This window comes from Monodelphis domestica, chromosome 2 (genome assembly GCF_027887165.1).
Source record: "Monodelphis domestica isolate mMonDom1 chromosome 2, mMonDom1.pri, whole genome shotgun sequence".
Classification (NCBI taxonomy): domain Eukaryota; kingdom Metazoa; phylum Chordata; class Mammalia; order Didelphimorphia; family Didelphidae; genus Monodelphis; species Monodelphis domestica.
Window position 1 is genome coordinate 159,106,876 of NC_077228.1, and position 21,410 is coordinate 159,128,285.

At 36.6% G+C, this 21,410-nt stretch overlaps 1 long non-coding RNA gene across 1 annotated transcript; it reads left to right on the forward strand.

Annotated features, from left to right (window-relative positions):
* The first annotated feature begins 458 nt into the window (after window positions 1-458).
* Window positions 459-8,470, forward strand: LOC103106259 (uncharacterized). Its single transcript, XR_461858.3, has 3 exons — window positions 459-565; window positions 5,691-5,859; window positions 8,282-8,470. It is a non-coding gene; the product is annotated as an uncharacterized LOC103106259 (long non-coding RNA).
* The last annotated feature ends 12,940 nt before the right edge of the window (window positions 8,471-21,410 follow it).

A 21,410-nucleotide genomic window follows, 5' to 3' on the forward strand; every position in this document is an offset into this window, starting at 1 on the left:
GTAGAAATTGATTGTGAGCTCATGTTCTAATGCACTCATCATAATGGTCTAATGTAAGTAGTCAAGATTAGTCTCTAATAGAAGAATGTCAGTCTAAAGTCTTGAACTTTAGTTTTAAAAAATCATTTTTGCATGGATAAATTAGGTTAGACATGTTTAGATAGCAATTTATCTGAAAAAAGATATTGGCATTCTTAGTGGAGTGCGAGCTAAATATAAACCAACCCTGTGATATGCCAATCAAAGAAGTTAATGAGATTTTAAGAGACACCAGTTGTTTGGTAAGAGTAATATCCTAATCCCTGCCCACATGCAAGTGAAGCTAATTTTTCCTTAAAAGATATTGAGAATATCCTTGAGCCTAGCTTCACTCAGAGGATTAACAGTTCAGACTATTGACGTCACTTCCTGGTTATATGACTACAAAACAGCCACAAGGGTTCTCTGACACTTGGATAGTAGGAGACAATGGTCCACTCAGGCAAGGAAGCTTCCCTCAGCTCCATCAATTCAAAGTGTCTTCAGTGCCTATTTTTGTTGAATATCCTTCTTCTGCTATGGCTAAGTAAATCTCTTTGTTAATTGTTGAATGACTAACATCTAACTATCAAAGGACTAGCCTATATATATAAAATATTGACTCGGGCTAGTTACATATATAAATTACATATAATATATATATTATACATAAAAATATATTTCCTGATATACTATATAAATAACATATAACTCAGATCCTATGAAGTGAATGACTATAAAGCACAATTGTCATTCTCTACTTGATAAATGGTCAAGAGATATGAACTGACAGTTTTTTGATGAAGAAATGGCTATATATAATTATATGAAAAATGCTCTAAATCATTATTAATTAGAAAAATGTAAATCAAAACAACTCTGAGATATCATCTTGCAACTAGCAGATTGTCTAAAATGATAAAAGGGCAAAATAACAAATGTTGGAGAAGTTGTGAAAAAAAATAGGGACACTGATACATTGTTGGTGAAACTGTGAATGGAGCCAGGCATTTTGGAGAGCAATCTAGAATTATATTCAAAGAGTTGTTATAAAACTGTGTATACCTTTTGATCCTGTGATATTGCTATTGTCTTTTCTCCTAAGGTTATCAAGGAAAAATGAAAATAAACTATATGTTCTAAAATACTTATAACAGGGTTTTTTGTGGTAACAAAGAACTAGAAACTGAAGGGATGCCCATCAATTGGGGAAAGGCTAAAAATTTTATGGTATATAATTGTAATAAAATACCATAGTGCCATAAGAAATGACAAGATGGTCATAAAAAATCTGGAATAATATCTAAAGTATTGCAAAGTAAAGTAAGAAAGACAGAGACAGAGAGAGACAGAAATAGAGAGACAGGCAGAGAATTAAGGGTGGGGACATATGTTTATTCCAAATATAAATGATGGCAAATGGTGACTTCCTTTAGGGTTTGCCAACTGAAAGCCTGTTGCTGCCTATCACCCCCTAATTTTTTAAGGGACCAATTTTACCAATTCTCATTTGCAAAGTTCAGAATCATTCATCTAAATTCCTATTGTTTAAGATTTTGTTTATTTTTCCTGTGTAGTTACTTGGGAATTTACCCAGAAATTTCCAGGCTATGAACCATCAAAATTCTGTATCTTCATTTTCAATCATGTATAGATGTGATTTATTTCCTCTGTCGCTCTTAGGAATGGTCCTTGAAATATATATAGCTTTATCACAGGGCAATGATAAAGCAAATTCCCCCCCAAACTAGTTCCCATTCATGACTTCTTTAATGCTTTCAATGGTATCATATTTCTCCTAGATTTCAGGCTCAAAATTTTGGTCAACCTTGACTTCTCCATTTCTCTCAGCAGAGCCATGTTTAAGATCTAATCAGTTACCAAATATAGAGTAATGAATTCAAATCCTACCCCTGACACTGACCTTAGTCAAGTCATTCAACCTCTTTCAGACTCAGTTTTCTCATCTGGAAAATAATATCACCTACTTTACAGTGGGTTGTAAGGATCAAATAGAACAACCCATATTAAGCACATTGCAAACTTTAAAGCATTATATAAATGCTAGCTATTACCAAGTTCTGTTTATCATGTCACAGAACAACTTCCAGTCCCTTGGGAATCAATCAACTAACAAACATTGCTTTAAAACTCTTATCAACAACAACAACAACAAAAACACATTGTTTCCCTTCCTTTCTCTTTCCTTTCTCTTCCCTTCCCCTTCCTTTCCCTTTCCCCTTCTCTTCCTTTCCTTTCTTTTCTTTTTCTATTATTATTTAGATAGTAAATGCTTTAGCTGATGTTGTTGTTCCATTTGGAGAGAATTTGCTATATCATTGGTTTGTGATAAAGCTATAAAAATTTCAAGAAACACTCCTGTTTTAAATAGATAGCTAAGCACTTCCAAAAAGGAAGAGAACAGATGCCTGTGATTCAGATAGTTTGAATAAGAAAAATCTGATCTTGCAGCTTTTTCATATTATTCACTATGTCAGCAATGAGGTCTACTCCAATCATTGCCTCTTGTCTTATATCAACATTTTCCCAACAGCCTTCAATTATTCAAGTTCTCAGCCATGCTTACTTATTCATAATCCAGTTATTCCCTCTGTTATTTATTTCGATCTCTAATCTCATCCGAACATACACAAAACCCACTCACCACAATCTTTGCCTCTTTTTTTCATAAATGTATATTCAAAGCATCAAGTGAACTAGTATTGACTTAGCTGGTGGCCAAAATCACTTATTGACATACAATAGTCTTGAGTCTTTTCAATTCAGTTAACCAATAAGCATTGATTAAATGCCTGCTACAAACCAGGAGAACTATTAGGATCTAGGGATACAAAGATAAAAATTTAGAAACAATAGTTATGCCCAAAATTTGTGTGTTTGTGAAGTAAAAAAAAAATTATGGGGGGGGGGGGTGACATTAGCAACTAGAAGAATCAAGATAAGCTTTCTAAAGAATGTAGCATTTGAGCTGACCTTTGAAAGAAGCTAAAGATTTTATTAAAGCTGCACTCTTTGTGGTGGCAAAAGAAATTAGAAAATGAAGGGATACCTTTTGATTGGGGAATGACTGAACAAATTGTGGTATATGCTGGTGATGGACTACTGTTGTGCTCAATGGAATAATGAACTGGAGGAATTCCATGTGAACTGGAACAACCTCCAGGAATTGATACAGAGTGAAAGGAGTAGAACCAGGAGAACATTGTACATAGAGATTGATACATTATGGTAAAATAGAAAGTAATAGACTTCTCCATTAATGGCAATGCAGTGATAGTGATCCAGGACAATTCTGAGGGACTTATGAGAAAGAATGCTATCCACATTCAGAGGAAGAACTGTGGGAGCAGAAATGCAGAAGAAAAACAACTGCTTGATCACATGGGTTGATGGGGATATGACTGAGGATGTAGAGTCTAAACAACCATCCTAGTGCAAATATCAATAATATGGGAATAGGTCTTGATCAAGGACACATGTAAAACCCAGTGGAATTGAATGTCGGCCTTCGGGGAGGTCAGGGGTAGGGTAGGAGGAAGGAAAGATCATGAATCATGTAACCATGGAAAAATATTCTTAATTAATTAATTAATTAAAAATTTTCAATGAAAAAAAAAAGAATGTAGCATTTGAGCTGACCTTTGAAGGAAGCTAAGGATTTTATTGAGCAGAAGTAAAGAGGAAGTGCATTCTAGGCTGGGAGTTCACTTAGGCAAAGGCACTGACATAGGAAATGGAATATCACCTATGGTGATAAGGAAAACTATTAGTACAAATTTAAAATTAAGTTCAATAAGCTCAGAAAGGTAGGTTGGAGTCAGTTTATGTTGACAAAGTCAGACTTATCAGACTTACATGTTAGGAATATCAATTGATCAGCTGTGTGAAGGATGAGTTGGAATCAAGGAGACCAATTAGGAGTCTATTGTAATCATCTAAGCAAGAGAATCTTCCACATCCCTAGGGCTCACTCATTTAACCTCGTTACATTTAATTAAAAATCACATATAATATCCAGTCTAATATCTTGCAAGTATTTTAAAAATACTTAGTAATGGAGCCATCATTAATTGCTAAAGAAGAATTAGTTACACCTTAAACATCCAGCAATAATCTCTCCTTGATACTAAATATTTTAATTTCACAAATAAGAAAAATAATGAAGAAATACACATTTAACTCCTCCTTCCACTTCACAGAAATGGGCAACTGATGAGGCTTTAGAGATGAAATATGCTACAGGTGACAGTATTTAAATATGGTTGCTGTAAGTTAGTTTTACCTCACCATTTTTCTTTGTTACAGGCAAAGGATCAAACGTGGGAATTATATTGGTAAATGGCTGTGGTGTTAAGTACAAAATGAATAAATGAAATTATCTTAATAATTTCAGAGAAAGAAAGGAAAAGAAGGGTAGAGAAAGAGAAAGGAAAGGAGGAGAGGAAGCAGAAGGGAAAGGGAAGGAAAGGGAAATAATGTGGTTTTGCTGATAGAATTTTAAGGTTCGTTATGCTGGTACTTTGATGAAAGACCCTTTGAGTACCTAGATTCATTATAGACTATTCAAGTGAGCTTTGAAGAAAAGTCATTTCTTTTACCAAAGTAGAAAAAATTATTGGTTTTTTCTTTTGTATGAATTATTTCTAAATCAGAAAGCCAGTAGAAGAACATCTGTTTGCTGATTCTCAGTTTGTTTGTGGCTCCTTTGGTTAAGCACTGATTGAGGCTGCTCTGGGTTGATGGCAACACCCAGAAGATAATGAAGAAGCCTCTATATAGCCCAAGAAAGACCTTCTGCCTTAATCACTTGGTCCATTTGTAGGCTAAAATTTCCATATAACAGTGTAATAAACCCAAGGGAATTATCCGAATAAAGATACTTTATTATAGATCACATGGTCACAGCATATTGAAATTGACATTAAGAAGATTTAGGGTTAGAAACAAAGTAGTTACTAACCAGTTGGGAAATGGCTATAACAAACAGTATAGGCAGCTAGATGACACAGTGGATAGAGTGTCAGACCTAGAGTTAGGAAGGCTCACCTTCATGAGTTCAAATCTGGCCTCAGACACTTACTAGCTGTGTGATCCTGAAAGTCGCTTAACCTTGTTTGTCTAGGTTTCCTCATCTGTCAAATGAGCTGAAGATGGAAATAGCAAACCACCCTAGTTTCTTTGCCAAGAAAACCCCAAATGGGATCATGAAAAGCCAGTGGACATGCCTGAAAAAACTAAACAACACCAAAACAAATAGTAATACATAAATGTAATGGAATATTCCTGTGCCCTAAGAAACAGTAAGCATGCCGAATACATAGAAATATGGAAATACTGAGGGGAAAATGAAGTAAGCAAATCCAGGAAAACAATAATTACAACAATGGAAATGGAAAGAATAACAATCATGCCACAGATGAAATGGAATTTTCCAAAAAATGATGCTAACTATATATATGGAGAGAGAAGAGAGAGAGAGAGAGAGAGAGAGAGAGAGAGAGAGAGAGAGAGAGAGAGAGAGAGAGATGTGAATAGTAATATTTGAATATTTGAAGTACAGGGTTATTGTGAAGTTTAAACGAGATAATGTATGTAAAGTGCTTTTTTAACTTTAAGATGCTAAATATGTCATTTACTTTTCTTTTATCTAGAACCATTTATTCTTTGTAACAACCATAAACTAAAATCCATCATCACCAAAAAAAAAAGAAAAAAGAAAAGGTTTCCTTGCCACTAGACAAGTTTCCTATCATTTTGGAAATTTTATTCAATGAGGACTATCCACAGCATAATACTTCCATAATTCTGGAAATTAATCAGGTAATCTTGAATCTTTCTTCAAATACTTTTTTCTTTTTCTTTCTCTTTCTTCCTTCCTTCCTTCCTTTCTTTCTTTCTGAGGAGTGATACATAACAAAATAAATTTCTAACTTGAAAAATCATTTGGAAGATATCAAAACAGGAAATATTATTTTCCCCCAGTTTGTTGTTGAACCAGAAAAGGACCCTCAAAATAAAGTTGCCTTTTTAACCCAGAACTTTAAATTTCTCATCATCTATATAGTCTCAAATACTCATTTTAAAACTTTCATATTACATATATGTAGAATTAAAACAGTAAAAATATTTAAATAATATATTCCTTAAAATAATTATATGTTTATGGCTGTTTTTATTATACATTATACTTATCATCTATGGATCTGTGAGCTTATCAGTGTGGGTTCTCCCTGTCACAACCATCTGTGCTTTTATATAGCAATTCTTGTTCATACCCTCCCAGAAGTCTTCCTCAGAGGATCAGTTCAGAATCTCAGTAGTCTTTCTATAGGACAAGGGGTCTTAACATTTTGTGTGTCATGGGCTCCTGCAGTAATCTAGTGAATCCAAATGGATTCCTCAGAATCATGTTTTTAAATACTTGAAAGAAATATTAAATTTCAATTAGAAATTTAGTGAAAACAAGAATATTTACCATAAAAGTTGATGAATTCCTTGAAATCTGTCTACAGAACCAAGATTAAGCATCTTGCCTTAAGTGAATATTTCATTGATATCAGTATAACAGGTGGGTTTTCCATGTGTTAAACCACTTCTTTTTTAAAAAACCCTTTCCTTCTGTCCTAGTAACAACTCTAAGAGAGAAGGGCAAGAGCTAGGAAAACAGGATTAAGTGATTTACCCAGAATCATACAGTTAGGAAGTGTCTGAAGTCACAATTGAAACCAGGTGCTCCTGATTCTAGAGGCCTGGCTCTCTGTCCACTGTGCCACCTGGCTGCACCACTACATCTCTCTCTCTCTCTCTCTCTCTCTCTCTCTCTCTCTCTCTCTCTTTCTCTCTCTCTCTCTCTCTCTCTCTCTCTCTCTCTCTCTCTCTCTCTCTCTCTCTCTCTCTCTCTCTCTCTCTCTCTCTCTCTCTCTTTTGAGTTGTCACCTAACCCTTTTATTTTTTTTTATTTTATTTGGTCAATTTCAAACATTATTCCTTGGTTACAAAAATCATATTCTATTCCTCCCTCCTCTCCCCCAGCCCTTCCCGTAGCCAATGTGCAATTCCACTGGGTATTACATGTGTCCTTGATCAGAACCTATTTCTATGTTGTTGATGTTTGTACTAGGATGTTCATTTAGAGTCAACATCCCCAGTCATATCCCCCTGGACCCATGTCATCAGGCATTTGTTTTTCTTCAGTGTTTTTACTCCAACAGTTTTTCCTCTGAATGTGGATAGTGGTTTTTCTCCTAGATCCCTGCAGATTGTTCAGGGACATTGCATTGCCACTAATGGAGAAGTCCATTACGTTCCATTTTACCACAGTATATCAGTCTCTGTGTACAATGTTCTCCTGGTTCTGCTCCTTTTGCTCTGCATCACTTCCTGGAGGTTGTTCCAGACTCCATGGAACTCCTCCACTTTATTATTCCTTTGAGCACAATAGTATTCCATCACCATCATATACCACAGTTTGTTCAGCCATTCCCCAATTGGAGTGCATCCCCTCATTTTCCGTTTTTTTGCCACCACAAAGAGCGCAGCTATGAATATTCTTGTATGTGTATTTTTTCATATTATCTCTGAGGTACAAACCCAGCAGTGCTATGGCTGAGTCAAAGGGCAGACAGTCTTTTATCGCCCTTTGGGCATAGTTCCAAATTGCCTTCCAGAATGGTTGGATCAATTCACAACTCCACCAGCAATGAATTAATGTCCCAACTTGGCCACATCCCCTCCAGCATTCACTACTTTCCTCTGCTGTCATGTTAGCCAATCTGCTAGGTGTGAGGTGACACCTCAGAGTTGTTTTGATTTGCATCTCTCTGATTATAAGAGATTTAGAACACTTTTTCATGTGCTTTTTTTTAATTTCTTTGACTGAAAATTGCCTATTCATGTCCCTTGCCCTTTGATTTCTTTGACTCAAAATTGCCTATTCATGTCCCTTGCCCATTTATCAATTGGAGAATTGGCTTGATTTTTTTGTACATTGATTTAGCTTCTTATAAATTTGAGTGAATAGACCTTCCTCGCTCTCAATAAATAGCTAACACCTTCTCTTCTTGGGTCTGCATGTCCTTGATCTACCTGTGCAGATTAACACCTTCTCTGCAACTTGGAAAATTGCTGGGGGCCCCCCACTCTAAGGTTCAGAGATGGCAGGGTGCATACAGCCAGGATATATGAGGGAGCAGCACTTAAAACTAGGTCTTTCTTTCCAATTAATAGATCAACTCTTTCTCAGGTACCATGCTGCCTTGCTGGAAGAACACTGGTGGTAAAAGATGGGCCTCCATCAACTGTCTGAACAAATTATGGAATATGAACAGAATTAAATAGTATTATGCTGTAAGAAATTATGATGCTACAAAAGGGACAGTTTTAGAGAAACCTGAGAAGAGGTATTTAAACTGAGACAAAATAAAGTGAATAGAACCAATACCTGGGTAATATATACAATAACATTTTTTTTATGGAATGGACCCAACAACCTTTGAAAGACTTTAGAAATTCAACCAATTAAATGTCCAACCAGGATTTAGAGGAACAATGAAAAAAACATGCTACCATCATCTTGACAAAAAGGTGATAGACTCAAGGTGCAGGAGATTATACATTTTAAGACATGGCTAATGTGGGAATTTGTTTTGTTTGACTTTGTACATATCTTACAGATTTCCTTTTATGTTTAATTTATTTAATTTTGAAGAATGGGTAGGAGAGAAAGAGAAGCTAGGACAAGTTCCCTTCCTCTTCCCTCATAATAAAGAAAAAGAAAAAAGAAAAAAAAGGATAAAATGTCACTGAAGAATTTTTTCCAAATGCACATAAGATATAAGAAGGCCAAAAATACAGTAAAGTTTTGAAAGCTACATGTTGAATTTATTATATGCTTAAAAGAAAACAAACTATTTGAAATTTATTCCCAGTTTAATGTATAATCTTTTTCTTTTATGCTTTGTTTTCCTTTTATAAAGAAATCTTCACTTTTAACTGCTGATTGTTTTGTTCTGAATTTTAAAAATTAAACTTTTTAAAGAAGCATTGCTCATTTTGAAGATAAGAAAACTGAGCTTCAGGAAATGATTTGCTAAGATTACATAGTAAGTGCATCAGGGCTGAGATTCAAACTCAAGTTTCCTACCTTCAAGTCTAACCCTTTTCCCAGACCACCATCCTACTCTACCTCTCACTGATTGCTTTAAGCCAATTTCATTGACTTCATAATTTTGCCTGGGATGGACCTACTTCTGAGTGACTACCCTCAGCCACTACTAGTTGGTGCATACGCAGGAAAAGACAAATAATGTGTTTATCATTCCAGACAAGCTTTAATTAGAAGGGTAAATTTGTTGTATTTCCTTAAAACAAAACAAAAAACGCCAACAATCAAATTGCAGAGTCAAAGAGAAATGATTGGAATTTGGGGGTTTTTTTGTTTGTTTGTTTGTTTGTTTGTTTTGTTTTGCTTTAGTCTTTGCCAGGACCCTATTTCTTTCATGCAGATAACAAAGAAGCCACGGCACTGCCAGGACCTTAACCTTTACCTCAATTAAGAGGCAAGATGTCAGAAAAAAATAATGCTGCTTGATGGCTCTGCTAGCTATTTTCCCACAGGAGCAGTGAGAAACCCCCATCTGTTCATTTTTTAGAGGATTCTTTTTTCCTTCAAAAATCAAAATTATGTCCTCTTTTCTTCCCCTTCTCCCCCACTTGCCAGCTAGTGAAGCAATTCCATAAAGCCTTTTGCTAATTGGAGACAACTCCCAGATTTATGCTTCTTCCTCCTATCAGAGGACTCCTTTTCCCTCTGGCAGCCATGCCTGAAGCTGCCTCCTGGGGTTCCATCTGCACTTGCTAAAGTGTTTGCTGGAGTGTAGGCTCACTGACAGCTCCAGCTGCCCCATCTTAGGATTCTTTGCCAGGCACACATCTGGCTCATTTCCTGGGAGTTTCTCATTTGTTCGTTGAAAAGCAAAAAGCATACCAAGCTTATATTATAGAGCATCATAGATGCTGGCCAAAGGACTCGCATTTGACTTTAGTCTAATCTTAACACAGTGCTATTTTTAAAAAACCGAACTTAGGGGGTCAGGACTTGTTGAAGATTTGTTCTAAAAAAGGTGATCACCCCTTCACCAGAAAGCTGTGATTTCACATAATTTTACCCAATGCATCTGATTCTCTGTAGGTTCCCCTTCTTTCCCCCAGCATACAGAAGGGGTAGTTTCAACTTGAGCTTTTTGTCACTGTCATCAATCCATTGATCAGTATTTATTAAGTGCCTAGAAGGTGTCCACACTTCATCTTTAATGAACATCATTCTATTCCCCAAAATCCTTAGGTCCCTTCCTTCTAATTCCTCCCAATCTTTCTGTTCCAGTAAACCAACCACAGAACCTCTCTCCTTTTCTCTCCCTTTCTTGTCCCAATGTGTTCTGTAAGAGGAATCTCCTTACTTATGTCAGCCCATGACTCATATTTTACAGAAAAAAAATTAAGGTCATTTGGCACGAACTCCCTCACTCATCACTCAGATGCCTTCTGTTATTCCTGCTTCACCCTATCTCACATTAAGAAATAGCCTACTCTTTACCAAGCATAAGCTTGGTAATCTTCTACCCGCATAAGCTATATCATTCCATCTCATCTCCAAGAGATTACTTCTAGGTGGCCCCCACTCGGTCACTTATCTTCAGTCTCTCCCTGTCTACTTGCTACTTTCCTACTACCTACAAAAATGCTCATATCTCTCCCATCCTCAAGAAAAATTCCTCACTTGATCCTTCTTTCCTTGACAACTATCATCCTATATCTCTTCTGCCCTTTGGGGCTCAAGTCTTTGAAAAGGCTATCTAGAATAAGAACTTCCACATTCTCTTCCTCTCATTCTTTTTTTTTTTAAGCCTCTTACAATCTGGCTTCTGACCATTTCACTACACTGAAATTGCCCTTTCTAAAGTTACCAAAGATCTCTTGACTCTGGTCCAAAGACCTTTTCTCCATCCTCATTCTCCTGAGCTTCTCTGCAGCCTCTAATATTATTAATTACCCACTTTGAGACTCCTCTTCTCTCTAGGTTTTCAGAACACACCATTTTCTTCTGGGACTCCTCCAATTTATCTAACCACACCTCAGTCTCCTTTGCTAGATCTTCATCCAGGTCACATACTCTAACCATTGATGTTCTACAGGGTTCTGTCCTGGGTACTCTTTTCTTTTCCCTATAGTGCTTCACCTGGTGATCTCATCAACTCCCATGGATTTAATTGCCTACTCTATGCTGATAATTATCAAATTTACTTATCCTACCCTAACCTCCCTCCTGAACTCTAATCTCACATCTCTAACAGCCTGTAAGATATCTAAAGCTGAATATCCAGTAGACATCCCAAATTCCACATGTCATTCTCCCCCCCCCCCAACTTCGCCGATATCTCTATACATCCCTATGACTGAGGAGAACATTATCATCCTCCTAGTCCCCTAAATCCAGTAAGGACACATAGGTAAACGACAGGACTGGATTAATTAGAGTGTAAAGCAGGGTATGCCATGTTCTAGAAGTTTAATATTTATTTGGCACCCACTAGGGATTCAGAGTTGCAAGAGACATTGTAGATACAAAGATTTTTTAAAATAGTTCCCAAGGGGCATACATTCAAAGGGGGTGGGGGATGAACTGGAAGGCATAGGGAGAAGGAGGATTGTAAGACTCAATGCTAAAAAACACTTTGCAGGAGAATACACATAAGAAAGGATTGGAATGTGTCTAGTTAGCCTGGAAGAGTACAATGACCCTGCACTTAATTTTGTTTCTGTACCTTTTCAACTGCTAGTAAGAATTGAAGAGCAAAGGATCATGGAACTAGGGTTGGAAAAGACCTTAGAAATCTTCAATTCATCCCTACTCCTCTTCATTTAAGGAAACCAAGTCCCAGGGAGGTTAAGGGATTTGCCCAGTCACACAAGTATTAAGTAGCAGGGCTGGAATTTGAAAGACTATAATTTTCCTATTATACCACACCATTAAGAGACCCCAAATGCCACCTGCCCATGGCAATTTGTTGAGAGAGCAGCCTTTACAGTGGATGCTAAGTAGGAAATTAAACTGGAAAATAGACAAAGAAGTAAAAAGAGTTCCTACCATAACTTAGAGTGAGGTATCCAACTGAGAGGTAAGCAGGCAGTATAGGAATTGTGTATAGTAGAGATTCAGCTTGGTGTTCCAGAGTTTGGTGCCTGAAGCAAAGATTTTCCAGAAAGGACATAAAAGATTCTCTTGACTAAGGCTCTAAAAAAGCTGACCACTCCTTAGAGGAATCGCCTTCCCTCCCCCGTTTTTAGTCCAATGGCTGAGTGTGGAAAGGAGAGAAAGGGTAAAAGCTATACGCCATAGAGAGACCTATGTTCCCAAAACTGTGCACTTCCCTGTACATATCACATGCCCCAGGTTCAGGGTTTTATTGCTACTATTGCTAATGAGAGTCACCCAGCCTAGAAATCTTCAAGTCGAGGCTGAATGATCATTTGTTGGATATGTTATAGTAGAGATCCTTTTCCCATAAAAATTAAACTAAATGGTGGCTGAGGTCTCTTCTACTCTAACCCTGAAGGTTTTTGATCAAGAGGCTGACATGGTGAAACATTTTGCCAGTTATGTAAAAGGGAGCCTGGAGAGAGAGGAAAACCAATTGGAAATCTATTATAATAGCAATTTTTAAACTATTTGATTTTTTTATAATTGATATGGATTATAGCAGAGTGCTAAAAGCAGAACTACAAGTCATTTGGGAGAAAGAAGGAAGGAAGCTGCCTTAAAAAAATGAATTTCAGCTGTGTAAGTACTAGAGTATAAATTTTAGGAATCAAAATAGAAGAACTTTTAAAGAATTTATATTTTTAAGAATTTTGTTGTCATCTTTTGTTTTTATAAGATATCTTTTCCTTTTAAATAACTTCTACTCTTTTCCCATTTCCCCTCATTGATTATACCAAGATTATACCATTGATATACCAAGGTGGGAAGGTTAGCATCAGAAAAGAAGAATTACTTCATCAGACTCATATGGGAAGGAAAAAAAAACTGAGGCAGTAAGGAGGTAGATTTGGTGCCTGTAACTTAAGTTTTAGAGCAGAGGTTCTTAATCTTTTTGTGTCATTGTCATCTATGGTCTGATGAAGCCTATGGAAACCTCAGGAAAATGTTTTTAAGTGCCTGAAATAAAATATACAGAATTACAAAGAAAACAAATTATACTAAAATACAGTTATAAAAAACTTGAACAAGTTCTGAACTTTAAGTTAGGAACCACTGGATAAGGTGGATAGCTACTTGAGATGTGAAGATGAAACATGAAAAGAAAAGGGGCAGTGTCTACCATCATCAATTAGCAACTACACTGGGCCTATGCCAGGCACCTAAGTAGTACACTGGTTAGAGCCCTCAGCCTAAAGTCAGGAAGACCTGAGTGAAAATCCAGCCTCAGACACTTACTCACTGCCTGACCCTGGGCAATTCACTTAACTGCCTCAGCTTCCACATCAGTAAAAATGAGCTGGAGAAGGAAATGGCAAATACTCCAGTATCTTTACCAAGAAAACCCCAAATGGAAGCACAAAGAGTCAGATATGACTGAAACACTCAACAACAATTCCTTGTACCATGCTTGAATTATGCACTTATTTCCAGCTAATAATGATTTTTGTGAATCATATACAATCTGGTAGTCAATAGGGGTCTCAGAAACCATCTTATCCAAACACTACCTCTACAAGAAACCCCTCTAAAACATAGCTTTTAGGTCATCATCCATCTTGTTTGAAGGCTTCCAGTGAGGGAAATACACTACATTGTAAGGCAAGCCATCACACTGATAAAGAGTTCGAATTGTTAGAAAGTTTTCTTTAAACTTAAATCGACATCTTTACAGCATCTAATTATTACTGCTTTGAGGTCAAGCACAAGTCTAATGTTTGATGTTGAGGAGGATGATAGCTAGCATTTGTATAGTACTCTAAGGTTCATAAAACGCTTTACAAATTAAGCCTCACAATGACTGAGAGACTTTCAACTACTAGGAAGCAGTTTTCATCTCTCTCTAGACTTTCAATCCTGAAGTCTTCTGTTCTCCAAGTTAAACATTCCAAATTCCTTAAGTAAAACTCAAATAGAATGCAGATAGCCTTTCACTAACCTGATCACTCTCCTCTTCATACAGCTTATTGAACTCAGAACTGAAGACACTAATCCAGAAATGACTTGGTGAGAGCAAAGTTTAGCAAGTCTATCATCTCTCCAGCTCAGTATATGATTTCTCATAATTCAGACTAAAATAATAATAGTTTATAGGGGTTTTTTGACTACACATCACAGTATTGATTCATATTGAGTTTGCAACCTGCAAAGTACACAAAAATATTTTTCAAAGAAACTGCCATCTATCCTTATTAACATCCTTTTTATTTTTCTCTTCTTAGAAAAGTCTCCCATAGAGGATGTCATGAATATATGTAGCACAGCTAATAATTTTTTAAATGTTTTCCTAGATTACATCTTGATATAATTTTAGAAATTTGTTTTCTGACATTTTATAATCCATGTTCTCTCCTCCCCTCCCATTCATCCTACCTCCCCCAAAAGGCAGGTAATATGACATGGATTGTACATATAATACATATTTCCATGCTTATGATATTGTGAAAAAAGATTCATATTGCTTACACTAAATAAAAATTCATTGTGGAAATAAATGAAGAATAGCATATTTCATTTTGCATTCAGAGTCCATCTGTTCCTTCTGTGGTAGGGAATGACCATTTTTCATCATGAGTCCCTTGGAGTTCTCCTGAATCATTGCTTTGCTGATAATAGTTAAGTCATTCACAGTTGATTAATGATACATTATTATTGTTACTGTGTACAATGTTCTGGTTCTGCTCACTTCACTTTGATTCACTTTGTAAACCTTCCAGGCTTTTTTGTAATCATCTTGTTTGTCCTTTCTTATGGAAAATTTTTTTCCATAAACTTTCATTTTTATCAATTTTTCATAAATGAAATTATTTTTCTTCTCCCTTTCACAATCATCATGTTCACAGAAGTGGCAGTAACTTACCTATTTCACAAGCTGATTTACTTATTTTTCTTTGCATAACTATTTTCTGCTCCCATAGTCATATTTTAGTCCTTTCCAAACACCTGAACTACTCACATATGAAAAAGGTAGTACATTACATTGGTATTCACAATAAGCACAATGCCCCACACTTTTTTAGATTGTTTCAAAGGTTGCAGTAGTCCAAATAAATAAATAAAATAAAGACACAATCTGACATTTAACCTGGGAATGAGAATCACACACACACACAAAAATTATAATCATGTCTTCCTTACTGGTTATGACATATCTTTCCCACTGTAACACTAGTATTATCCTTGCCCCCTACACAAAGAAATTAGGGTCTTTTTAAATTACACTTTTAATTAGAAAATAGGAAACATTGAAAAGAATCTGAGTATTTATATGGCTAAACTATAATGGAAACTGAACCTACCCAGAACTGGCCACTAGGTGGTAGAATCTGACAATGCCAAATATATTACTACTGTTTTAGCTGCTCCAACTCCGGGTTTTTATTCTTCATGTGCTTTCTAGTTGTACCAAATGCTACACAATCCTGTGTTGGAAGGGGAAAGGAAGCTAATTTGTAGCTTAGACAAGCATACAATTTCAGATCTTCAGAAGTGAATAGACAGATGAATGGCGAATGCCTTTTTTAAGGTTTTAAGATGCCTTGCTTCTCCCTATTGGTGTCCTGTTTGGCTTGGATGAGCTACCGCAGCCCTACTCTGTGTTAATTAATTATTGGGACAATATCCCTTTCAACAGCTGATGCAATACTGGCCCTATCAATGGTCTAAGGAAAGGGAGAAAAAAAATCTAAACAATGGTTCTGGATGTGTTGATAAGTAAAGAACGAATTGTTTGCCCTTTGGGACAATTCTTTAACCCTCTCTGGCTCCAGTCCAAATTTGGGAGAATACTTTTTTCAGGCTGGTCTTTGGTGTAGGAAGGACCTTGTAGAAAATAAGCCCTTATTAAATAATTTCTGATTTTATTTATAATCAAAATTAAATTGCCCAAATTTGAGAGGACTAACTTCTTTTTTCCACTAGCACAATAAATTCTCAAGTTTACGGTGAATGAATTAATGAAAATAAGCTAGGGATACAAATATAAAAACAAGACAATTCATTCTCTAAATGAGAAGAAAAGACACTTAGGGGAGTTTAATTTGGACAGCTATGGGAATGGAGGCAGCTTGAATATATCCTGTCCAGGATCCATGATAGAATTGATTTTATGTTTGCACAACTAGAAAGTGGAGATATAGGAGTGACTGAAATCATCATGCTCTATGTGTGATGTCCAGGGAGTAAAATGAAAAGTAGCTAGATGAAGTAGGGGGCCACCAATCACCAGACCATTGGTCCTCTGGGGAGTAGAGACTATTTGCTTCATCTACTCCCATTAAATTAAATATAATTCACCTATTGTGTTCCCTTGTTAACTATAACAACAAAAACAAAAACAAAGATTGACTAAAGTAAATGAGAACCATGTTATTTCTGACAGCATTCTAGGGAGATGTGTGACAAATAATATAACAGGGAATGGGGGAAGTATAAGACCAAACTACAGACTACTTGGATATTCAAATATAATCAGTGGTTGTTAGACCATACATATTACTTCATTGCTTATACTATTGTACTAGGATACCTGTTGCTTACTGAAGGCAAAATTATAATTGAAAAAAATTTTAATGTAAAAATCATATTCTAATGACATTAAATATTAGATTTACTTTACTTAAAAAAAAAAAAACTCTTAACTTCTGTCTTAGAATCAATATTGTGTATTGGTTCCAAAGAAGAAGAGTGGTAAGGGCTAGGCAATGGGAATTAGGTGACTTGCCCAGGGTCACACAGTTAGGAAGTGTCTGAGGTCAGATTTTAACCTAGGACCCACACGCGCGCACACACACACACACACACACACACACACACATACCTCTATGCCTGGCTCTCGATCCACTAAGCCACCCAACTACACCCCTACTTTATTTTTTAGAATAAAAAAATTTATTAAGGACTTACCTAGGTACTATGCTAAGTGTGAGAAAGATACAAGTGAAAAAAAGAGATAATCTTCACCCACAGGGAGCTTATATTCTTTTTTAAAATTTATTTTTTATTTTTAACTTAAATGCAAAGGAGAATAGACATTTGCACATGCGTAGTAGAAAATAAAAAAGAGGAATGTAACTTGTTTTTCTTCTCAAGTATTTAATAAGATCAACTTGTAGTCTTTAAAGCTATTTTGCTTGTCTTGCCTTAGTTCTGGCCTTGCCTTTGTTCTTTTCCCTGAATTTTTGTTAAATGCTTCAATGACTTCCTTCCTATTCTTCCTTTCCTTCCTTTCTTCCTTCTTCCCTTTCCTCCTTTCCTTCCCTTTTTTCTTCCTTTCTTAATATCCTGTCTCTATCCCCCCTCATCCTTGTACATTCCTCTACTAGAAAAAAGAAATCTGAGTCTATTACCTATCTATCGAGAGTGAGAAATCTTAATGGTTTTCCAAAATTTTAGCAGTCATATTTTTTAAAATTAGGGGCAGAATGAGATTTAATGAAACACAAGAAACATAGTATGGTGTACCTAGCAGCAAGACTTAGGTTTTAAACCTAGTCCTGCTAGTTCTTGGTTAGGTGGCCTTGAGCAAGTCACAAGCATTCTTTGCTTCAGTTGTCTCACCTATAAATGAGATGGGGAGATTGGCTGACTGATGGTCCTTTTCTACATTAAATCTATGAACTAGTAAAGGCATATGTGGAATATGTAACAGCACGGAGCCAGACAAGCTATCCATGCAAATGTAGACATGAAAACATTAGCCATAGCCGACATTCTGATACATTTCGCAAAAAGAGAGAAGTATTTCCTTCTTTATTTTCATTCACAGGGATTTTTGGCAAGAAAAGTGAGCTTCATTGGTCTGAATCCAAAAAGTGAAATCCCAGGACCTTAACTCAAACCAAGAGGCAGCAGGGGTTAATTAAGGATAGCAAGTACAGCTCTGTTTCCTGATGTTGCATGTGCTTGTCCACAGAAACCAAATACTTTCTCCTTAGTCAGAAAAGGGCATCTATATGGAAGAGACAGGCCTCACCAGTGGGGGGAGGAAAGGACAAGGCATTGTCTTGATTTGGTTCATGTGAATGAATAGGCAAGCAGAGGAAGAGATATTCTCTTTCCCTCTTCCCCTGAAGCACAGAGAACTAAATGATGTTTTACACTGGATTGTAAGGGAGCATTTGAATCTCCCTTTTATTTCCATGTCCTTTCCTCCTGACAATAAGAAAGAGGTCATCATCTGGGAAAGGAATTGTCTCATTTGAGGTTCCCGATTTTTAGAAGCAGGCAGCTAGGCATCACAGGGGATGTACCAGGCCTGGAGTCAGGAAGACTTGAAATCAAGTCCATTCATAGGCATTTACTATTTTATCCTGGGTAAGTCACTTAACCCTATTTGCCTCAGTTACCTTATCTGGAAAATAATCTGAAGAAGGAAATGGCAAACCACTCACACTATCTTTGCCACAAAAAACCCAAAAGGGGTCACAAAGAGTTAGACACAACTGAAAATGCCTGAACAAGACTCTTAGAAGAATATTAATGATTGAACAAGGAGTCTATCAATCAGTAGCAAAAAAAAAATGGCAGAATCAGCCAGCCACAGACTCAAATAAAAATCATCCAAGGAAATGGAGGATAATATGGATAATTGAAATTCACTAGCTATCCCAAAACCTCATTCAACCATCATTTCAACTTCCTCCACAAAGTCTTTAAATCTGATTCAGGCTTTAGATTAAAAAAAAAAAAGATAGTACACATAAGGAAAGATGAACAGGATAATTTCTAAAAGAGCTGGAAAGACCTACATGAACTGATACAGAAGCAGAGAACACTGTATACAGTAACAGCAATATTATGGAACAATTAAATGTGATAGACTTTGCTAGTAACAACAATACAGTGATCTAGAACAATTCTGAGGGACTTGTGAAAAAGAATGTTATCCAGCTCCAGAGAAATAACTGTTGGAGTAAGAATATGATGGAAGCGTATAATTTGTCACTTGCTTATGTAAGAGAGAAAGTCAGATTCAGCATGGAAAAGAGCAACCCAAGAGAGGAAGGGCAAGGAAGATGGAGGATTCCAAGAAGAAACATAGAAGAGCTGAAGAGAAACTGCCAGATCAATTCACTTCTCTTTGGGAGCTCTCCTGGAGTGGTTGGTCTGAGAGAAACCTGGGAGACAGAAGACCTTTCTGAGCATTGACTATCTCTCAGGGAACCCAAACCCCCTTGGATCCAGCTGAAGATAAAGGAGTGGATGGAACTTTGTTAGAAAGCCATTCACCCAAAGAAGAATTCTCTCCATTCCCTAAAAATTTGTCCCATGAACTTCAAGCCACAATTAGGGTAGATAGAAGTAAGAACAGATCTCACAACTGACCAAGGAGGGTCAGGCAGATAGCCTGAACCCTCAGGATTTGGGGAGGGGGTCAGTTGTTAGCTCATAGAGATTTTCCATTTTCCACTTCCCTTACCCAACAACCCCAACAACCCTGTCTTGTGTGTCCCTTAGAATAAAAGGGTTATTCTTCTTAGATCAAGTCAGCCTGCCTCATAACAATCAAGGAGGGAAAGTGAAGCTTGGGGGGAAAACCATACTTTTCTCCTCAAGTGGGGAGAGCCAGCTCCAGTCTCTAACCTTTATACTCAACTCAGTCTCTAAAGGAGCATATTCTGTCATTCTAAAAGACAACTTGTGCTGTCTTCCCTGGGGAAAGAGAGGGGAAGACCAATCTCTCCCTTCTCTCCATCTCTTTGACTGTTTTATATCTCTCTCTAGTCCCCAAAGTAAACATAGGTGACCCTATTCTGGTCATCTATTACATTTATTTGGGTATATGTTTTAGGATTTTGGTTTTATATGATTATTCCACTTACAAAAATGAACAACATGGAAACATGTTTTGCAAGATAATACATGTATAAGTCAGATTGAATTGCTTGCCAGCTCTGCAAGGGGGAGGGAAATAGTAAGAGAGACAATTTAAATTATATAACTTTGGAAAATTCATGTGGAAATTTGTTATTAAAATATTTTTTAAAAAGCACACATTCAGCTTACTCTTCTTAAGCACCTCATTCCACTGATATAAAATGCCTGAGCATATAAAGAAGGAAACTATAAGTAAATTACGTGAACACAGAATAGTAAATTTGTCAGATCTTTGGGAAAGGAAAGATTTTAAGACCAAGCGAGAATTGGAAAAAATTACAAAATGCAAAATAAAAAATTTTGATCACATTAAATTAAAAGTCTTTATACAAACAAAACCAATGCAATCAAAATTAGAAGGGAAGCAACAAATTGGGAAACAATCTTTATAACAAAAACTTCTGACAAAGGTCTATTCACTCACATTTATAAGAAGCTAAATCAATTGTACAAAAAAAAAAAAATCCAGCCATTCCCTAATTGATAAATGGGAAAGGGACATGAATAGGCAATTTTCAGATAAAGAAATTAAACTATTAATAAGCACATGAAAAAGTGTTCTAAATCTCTGATAATCAGAGAAATGCAAATCAAAATAACTCTGAGGTATCACCTCATACCTAGCAGATTGGCTAACATGACAGCAATGGGAAATATTGAATGCTGGAGGGAATGTGGCAAAATTGGGACATTAATGCATTGCTGGTGGAGTTGTGAATTGATCCAACCATTCTGGAAGGCAATTTGGAACTATGCCCAAGGGGCACTAAAAGACTGTCTGCCCTTTGACTCAGCCATAGCACTGCTGGGTTTATACCCCAAAGAGATAATAAGGAAAAAGACATGTACAAGAATATTCATAGCTGCGCTCTTTGTGGTGACAAAAAATTGGAAAACGAGGGGATGCCCTTCAATTGGGGAACGGCTGAAAAAATTGTGGTATATGATGGTGATGGAATACTATTGTGCTCAAAGGAATAATGAACTGGAGTAATTCCATGTGAACTAGAGTGACCTCCAGAAAGTGATATAGAGCGAAAGGAGCAGAACCAAGAGAACATTGTACACAGAGACCGATGCACTGTGGTACAATCGAATGTAATGGACTTCTCCTTTAGTGGCAATGCAGTGACCCTGAACAACCTGGAGGGATCTATGAGAAAGAAAACTATCCACATTCAGAGGAAGAACTGTGGGAGTAGAAACACAGAAGAAAAACAACTGCTTGATCACATGG